This window comes from Adiantum capillus-veneris, chromosome 15, assembly GCF_014529385.1.
Source record: "Adiantum capillus-veneris isolate H3 chromosome 15, ASM1452938v2, whole genome shotgun sequence".
NCBI lineage: Eukaryota > Viridiplantae > Streptophyta > Polypodiopsida > Polypodiales > Pteridaceae > Adiantum > Adiantum capillus-veneris.
The window spans coordinates 64,429,795-64,436,606 of NC_140945.1; positions in this window are offsets into that span (position 1 = coordinate 64,429,795).

The following is a 6,812-nucleotide window of genomic DNA, read 5'->3' on the forward strand; positions in this document are numbered from 1 at the left end:
GAATGTATGCTTGATCTTCCTCTGGTTCTACATTTGGATCTTCTAAAAGAGAATATTTAAAGGCTCTTGGAAATATTTTGCATATCTTTTTCCACTTTTGAAATCTATACTTATGCCCTGCATAGTTTAGAATAGTCACACCACTTTCAAGGGAAGTATGCACAAATCCCCTATAACGAGTTGCTTGAATACATGAAAGTTCCACTTCAAATGCCACACCATCAATATAAAAAATTACATTTTTAGAAATAGGAAAAGTTGTTGTCCCAAAAGGATCTTCGTTTTATAATTATAGCGTGAAATACACCTCATTTTTATGTCACTCCCTTTGTATCTGGAAAAAAAGAAAAAAATTATGCAAAAATATAAGGAATAGATCAAAGGATGATAGTATTGGATGTGCAACATATGCAAGACTTAGAGTTCCTCTTACATGGTACCTCCAAAGGTTTCAAAAAATAAAACCTTTGAGAAATAAAGCACACCATGTCTCTAATATATTTCCCATTTGAAGCATAGAGAGAACCAAGGTCCACCACTTGTCCAAGCTAGACATTGAGCATTGATACAAGGTCTAATAATTATCCAAGAAACCTATGGTATCTGATAACATGGAATGCATTGATGCAACAAAGCATCCTAACGTTCTCCTAGCCTCTTGGTCCATCTATGTTTTCTTGTAGACTAGGGAGATTCGTTGCAAAGTCATCACTAGTCAAAAATTAGGCATAGGACATTGATACAATTCTTCACCACATGTGCAACTTATCCTCTCTAGTAGCATGAGTGTTTTGATCTCAAATTCACCACATTTTCAACATATACTCTATTGTAGTGTAGAGATTTTACTTTGTAGATCCACCACTTGTCCAAACTTGGCTTGTTGATGTATGAGGATAATAAAGGGTCCACCTATTCTCCAAGCTAGGCCTAGCTTGGACAAGTGGTGGATTTTGCTTCTCTCCATACTCCAATTGTGTGTGGCTTGGACAAGTGGTACCTCGGAATAACACTTAGCTATCCATTTTGAGCCAAAAAAAATTTAAAATGTGGACATTCCTTTTGTCCACATTTGAAAGGAGCCTCTAGTTTGGACGAGTGGTGTTCCTTGAAACCAAACCCCCAATGCTATAGCATATCATTTTTTGGGCAAATGATGAGAGACAATACCTTCCATGCTATAACATAACATAGGCATAGGACCCTCTATCAATTTTCCATGTCTATCTTGGATAAATGGTTGATCTTGATCCTAAAAAAGTGTTTCAATAGGGTGTATCTTGGATAAGTTTGCAATATTGCTTCTATCTATGTTCCAATGAACTCTAGCTTGGACAAGTGGTGGAACTTGATACAAAAACTTAGGTACTAAAAAATAGCATATCTTAATAGAGACTTCTAGTCATTTTTATTGCCTAGTTTTGACATTTGGTGAATTTTGCTTCTCTCCATGTTCAATGGAGCATAGCTTAGTTAAGTGGTGGGCCTTGCTTCTCTCCATGAAGAAACGATTGGACATATGGTGGTCCTTAAAACTAAAATCTATAAAGGAATGTAATTTAGACAAGTGGTAGTGACCTTGAGATCAACTAGCCAATATACTAGAGATGATAGGATGGGCATGTGCATAGATAAATCATTTAACCTAGACAAGGGAAACTAGTAAAAGGTCCACTAGTCAATTTCAGATCCATTGAAGTCCTAGCGAAGTATGAAGAGAAGCAAGGTACACTTAATCCGATTGAATCATGAAGAAAAACAAGGTATATCACTAAATAATCCAAGGTATGAGAATACAGTTTGAGGTTCAAGTATACTACGTTGTAGCATGGGGCTTACAAGATCTATGACTTGAAATACTTAAGTTTCAAGAATCAAGAGAGGCATAGGAAACTTTTTGAATATCCACCATTTTCCCAATCTTAGATCTATGTATACATTAAGAATGTCAAGGTCCATTACTTGTCCAAGTTTAGCTCCATTGAAACATATGGATAAACAAGTTATCTCACTTGTCTAAGTTGGGCTGGAGAATCAACACAAATCCAGCAGTTGTACAACCTATGATATATTGTAGATGGTAGCTATAACGCTCTAAGAGAAGCTTAATTGAAACACACATAGACATATACCATGGATGCAAGGTTACCATCATAGGTTCAATCTATCATCTATATTAGTGTCAACTGCTAGGGACTTGCTAAACATCGTGTGTAAGCCACAGGGCTGCAAGCACACAACTTGCACATAGAAGCAAGCTCTACGGCTACAGATTGGCGTGTCACTCACCTCCTTCGATGTTTCTGTTGAGGGAATCCATGTGCGTGCCAAGAGGAGGGCGCTCACAGATAGACAGAACAAGAAGGTAAGGCAAGAGCAAGCTTCATACGTTCAGAATCCTCAAAAGGACTAGTTTTACAACCTTACCTATGGATTGGGTCTGTTTCTTTCACATACAAGCACACACATTCAGGCAATTGGCACTAAACAAGTTTAGTACGTAGTCCAGTGAGCCTCTCATCGGTGATCACCGGCCCTAGACTATAGACCTACACGACCACAAGCTAGGCCCATAACTAAATACAAATAATAATATTAATAAGGATGACATGCAAAGTTAACATGCCCCCCTTCTTGATGTAAATTCCATCCTTGGAATTTAGGAAGGTATGTCTGAAAAACGAGAACTTCATGGATCCACTGGTATGGATCTTGTAGTAGTTAAACATCTATGGGTCTTGTAGTAGTTAAACATCTTGATGAGAGTAGTGGCCCATGGACGTGCCGTCAATCAAGAAGTTTAATACTACAAGAAGTTGCACTTGTCCTCATCCAGAGCGCAATCACGATCTTTACTCAAATGCTAAAGATCAACAAGAAATATCACAGTAGTTGCATTCTCATAAGAACATGGGTAATTAAAAGTCATATGCAGTGAATAAGCACTAAGAATGATCGGTAACAAAATATTAAACAATGTTTTGAGTTGTAAACATTAAAAGGAAATATAATTGAACTCGTGAGCAGTTATGAGGGTCAACGAATCAAAAAGTCTAGTGTCTAGTTCAATTTTCAATAGGCACAAAAGGTCAATTGTTACTACAATGGGAAAGCTTCTTGATTCTCCCTAGTCAATCAAGTCGTTCAATCGCGAGAGCAGAGTGTTTCATGTTATAGGGCTGACTAGAGGCTATACCTAAAAGACCTTGAAGTTGAGGTATGATAAAGGAAATCACACATGAAATAATCGCCAAAATTATTCCCTTTGTTGAACCCCCAGAGTGTTTATTTTATAGACTTTGTTGCCACATAGTCTTAATTGATCTTTTGGGCTTTTTTTTTGTATTTTTCTTTCATTGATTTTGAATTGTGTAACTTTGGGGGGTCATTTTGACACTGTCACCCTCCCCAGGCTCATCACAACAGTCAAACTTCGTTTATAATACTAAAGCTAAAGATCAAGAGGGATTAAGTCCACTGGAAAGTATTGACACACTACATGAAATGCTTCATAATATAGGATTAAGAGCCTAAAGTAAGTACTGAGATTTAGGAAGGCATCTCCTACAAGATTAATAGAAGATCTCTATTGCTCTACCTTGGTCAACGTAGCTTAGCCAGAATTCTTGATTAATAAACCTAGACAAGGGACTATGACGTAAAATTATATTGAATCCAATGTCTAGTATTAAGCAAATGTATGAAATACCTTGGTACCAATCATGATTAACGCAGACAGACATGAATGTTAGGAAAGACAACTAGCAATGAGAATGGACAAGAAAAACATGTTTGTGCTAGCCATCGTGCTCGATTCATGAGTGGATTGGACAAGGATTGCATGATGTTTGAAAACTGAGCTACCGCAATACGTTCATGTACATACTAACAAACAATGGGAAATACCTCTAGGAGGCACATCACTGGGAAGAGCATCACCCTTATTGAACATAACCAAAACACAATAAAGAGCCCTAATCTATCTATTTGCACCACCCTATAGGGTCAAGGAAACAGGATGTTGTATAGGTTGGTTAGTAGTCCTAAGGCTAGGCCTTTATCCTCATCATCAAGATAGACATAGTCATCCTCGGTGAGATCATATCCTTCCGCAATGTCATCTATTGGTTCTTCTTCTCATTCTTGTGCATGTAAGCTAATCAATATGCTACCATTCGTGGATAGTCATTTTGTGCAGCATGTGCCAATGGAACAATATCTTCTATTGCATAGGGATCACTCATGGCCAATACAGCATCAGCCATTCTAACTCCTCAATTTTTTTCTCACATACTAGACTAGCTAGCAGGTCCCATTCTGAGGTAAGTATAGAGTAGATCATGTGAAACACTTGAGAAAGGTAAAGAGGATACCTTTCATTCAAAGTAGGGGTGGATGATTCTAGTGAACTAGCCATATCTGTACACACAAATAGATTTTGGTAAGTTTGCAAATAACTTAAGAGTTGGGTCACTGTGCATGATGTGTCATTCTGAGTTTTGGTTTATGGACCAAATTTTTTAGGTTTCAATCTTCCTATTTGGTGGCTCTTGCTCTTTTACCTTTTCTGGATTTCTAAAATTTTTGGCTTGTTTTAGTATAAGGCTATACATATATACATTCCTTGATATTTGGTGATTAAGAGGTCAGAGAGGAAGGTTAAGAGGGAGAAAAGCGAATGATGGATGTCAGTAAAGTAGTCCCCCCTTCCTTGGGTAGATCATACTTTTTAGAAAGATGTTGTCGCCCTTTGAAACCAATTGTTCCAAGTTGTAATGGGTGAGGAGTTTGACCAATAGTTGAGCGTGTAAGCACAAGAGAGAAAGTCTAAAGAAAGCTAGTGGAGGGAAAAGGTGAAGCCTAGATCCCACATGCTTCCTTTTTCCCTTGAGAAGTGGGGTATATATATAACATGAGACCCACTATTCCTTCACTTGGAAGGAAGCTATGAACCCTACTTCCCATATATATAAATCAAGACCGAGACCGAGGCCGGGGCCGGGGCCAATGGGGTTCTTTCTTTTCTAGTCTAAGGCCTAGTTGGAGTCGGGTTTTTCTTTGTATCAATTCAAAAATCCCAGCCAATTGCAAGGCGTTTTTGTTTTTTGTTTGTTTAGTTTTTTGGTTTTGTTTTTTTAAGTTGACCTCAACAAGAACTGAAATTACCATGCCTTAACACAGGTTTGTAGAAAACAAAAAATAGCCTATCGTTGAAAGACAAGTAAATAGTGAGCAAAAATGAAAAAAAAACAGTGAACAGTAATAAAGCGGAGCAATAATTCACCAAACATAGTATATTGTCTACTGTCACTGTATCCAGATCTGCACACGTAGGCAACAAACACCCACTTTCCAACATTTCTAACATGTAAAAAAAGACGTCAACATAGCATGCAGGGTGCGGTTGGAGCTTGGCGCAGAGCGGCTCCTCGGCAATGGCGCCAGAAATGTTACCTGTTGGGGACTTGCTAAACATCGTATGCGAGAGTGACCTTGACTAGATGAATAGCCTCTTGAGAGCCTCTTCTTACTCCCACACTATTATTCTGGTCACCCTACCTTAGCTACTTGATGCATTGTTTTCCAATAATACCACAACCCTATAATCCAGTATTTTTAGAGCAAAATGTAGCTTATGAACTATTTCCTTCATTTGATCCCTGATTACCTTCATGCACCTATATGCCGGTCGATTCCCAACACGACTTCTAATAGAATCCCCAAACTTTGTGTATTCATCGTAGTAGTCGTCTGATATCGGGACTCCCCTATGCATCTGCCTTGAAAATCATATATTCTGGAATTATATCTAGAAATTGAATGACATTGGGGTGAGAAGGTAGCTAGCATTCCTCTTGATCATGATATTTATGTGCTTTCCACTTAGCCATTGTAGAGGGCTTCATCTTTTTGTCTTTTCCCTTCCTCTTGTTTGGTGCTTTCTTCACTGCTCCCCCCGACTCTTCACAATCGGGACAGGAAGCTTATTGTCCTTTCCTAGTAATTAGTGCTCCCAGCCTCTGTTGGTCACCCTGATTACTAGGAAAGGACAGTAAGCGTCCTTTCCCTACACCATAGAGGTCTTAGTGAAGATCATGTACTTAGCATGCCACTCCATTCTCTCTTCTTTTCTCACACAATTGCTTTCGGAGATCACAAAACTCAGAGCCATATAATTTTTATAGTATTAAAAAATGTGGATTGCAAAGTTCTAATTCTTGATGGCTATGCCTCTTCAAAGACCTCTCCTTTTTACTCTCCCTTGATGCATGTTTCAATAGTTTGCATTTAAATGGCATCGATTTTTGGGACGGGGTTTCAATATTGGAAAATCTAGTTAAGTTTTGATTGTTGAATTACAATGCCAATTCGTGTTGCAAGTGTTTTAATATTGCTTACAAAAACGATCCAATGATGTTTTATTATTATTAAATCCCAATTCTTTTTCTTTGTGAAATAGAGAAATAGACGAGGGTATCTCATGAAAGGGAATCCAAGTAGAAATTAGGGTAGTAGATGGTGAAAGTACCATTGGTTCCCTATTGCGCATGCCATTGTGGGAGCTTGGGACTTACGTGTCATGCCAAGGGCAACCCTGGGGGGCGCAGACTGGGCCAAGGGCCGATTGCCAAGGTGTGGATAGGGGAATACCATGTATGGACGGCCAAGGGGCTACATAAGGGTGGCAGGAAGGACGTATTCCCAAGGCTGTTTGTCAGGGCTTTAAACTGGTATCAAAGCATTTAGAAAGTCTGAAGACTGGGCCAACACCTAAATTATCTCCGAGATATTGTGGGTCTTTCAAGATACTC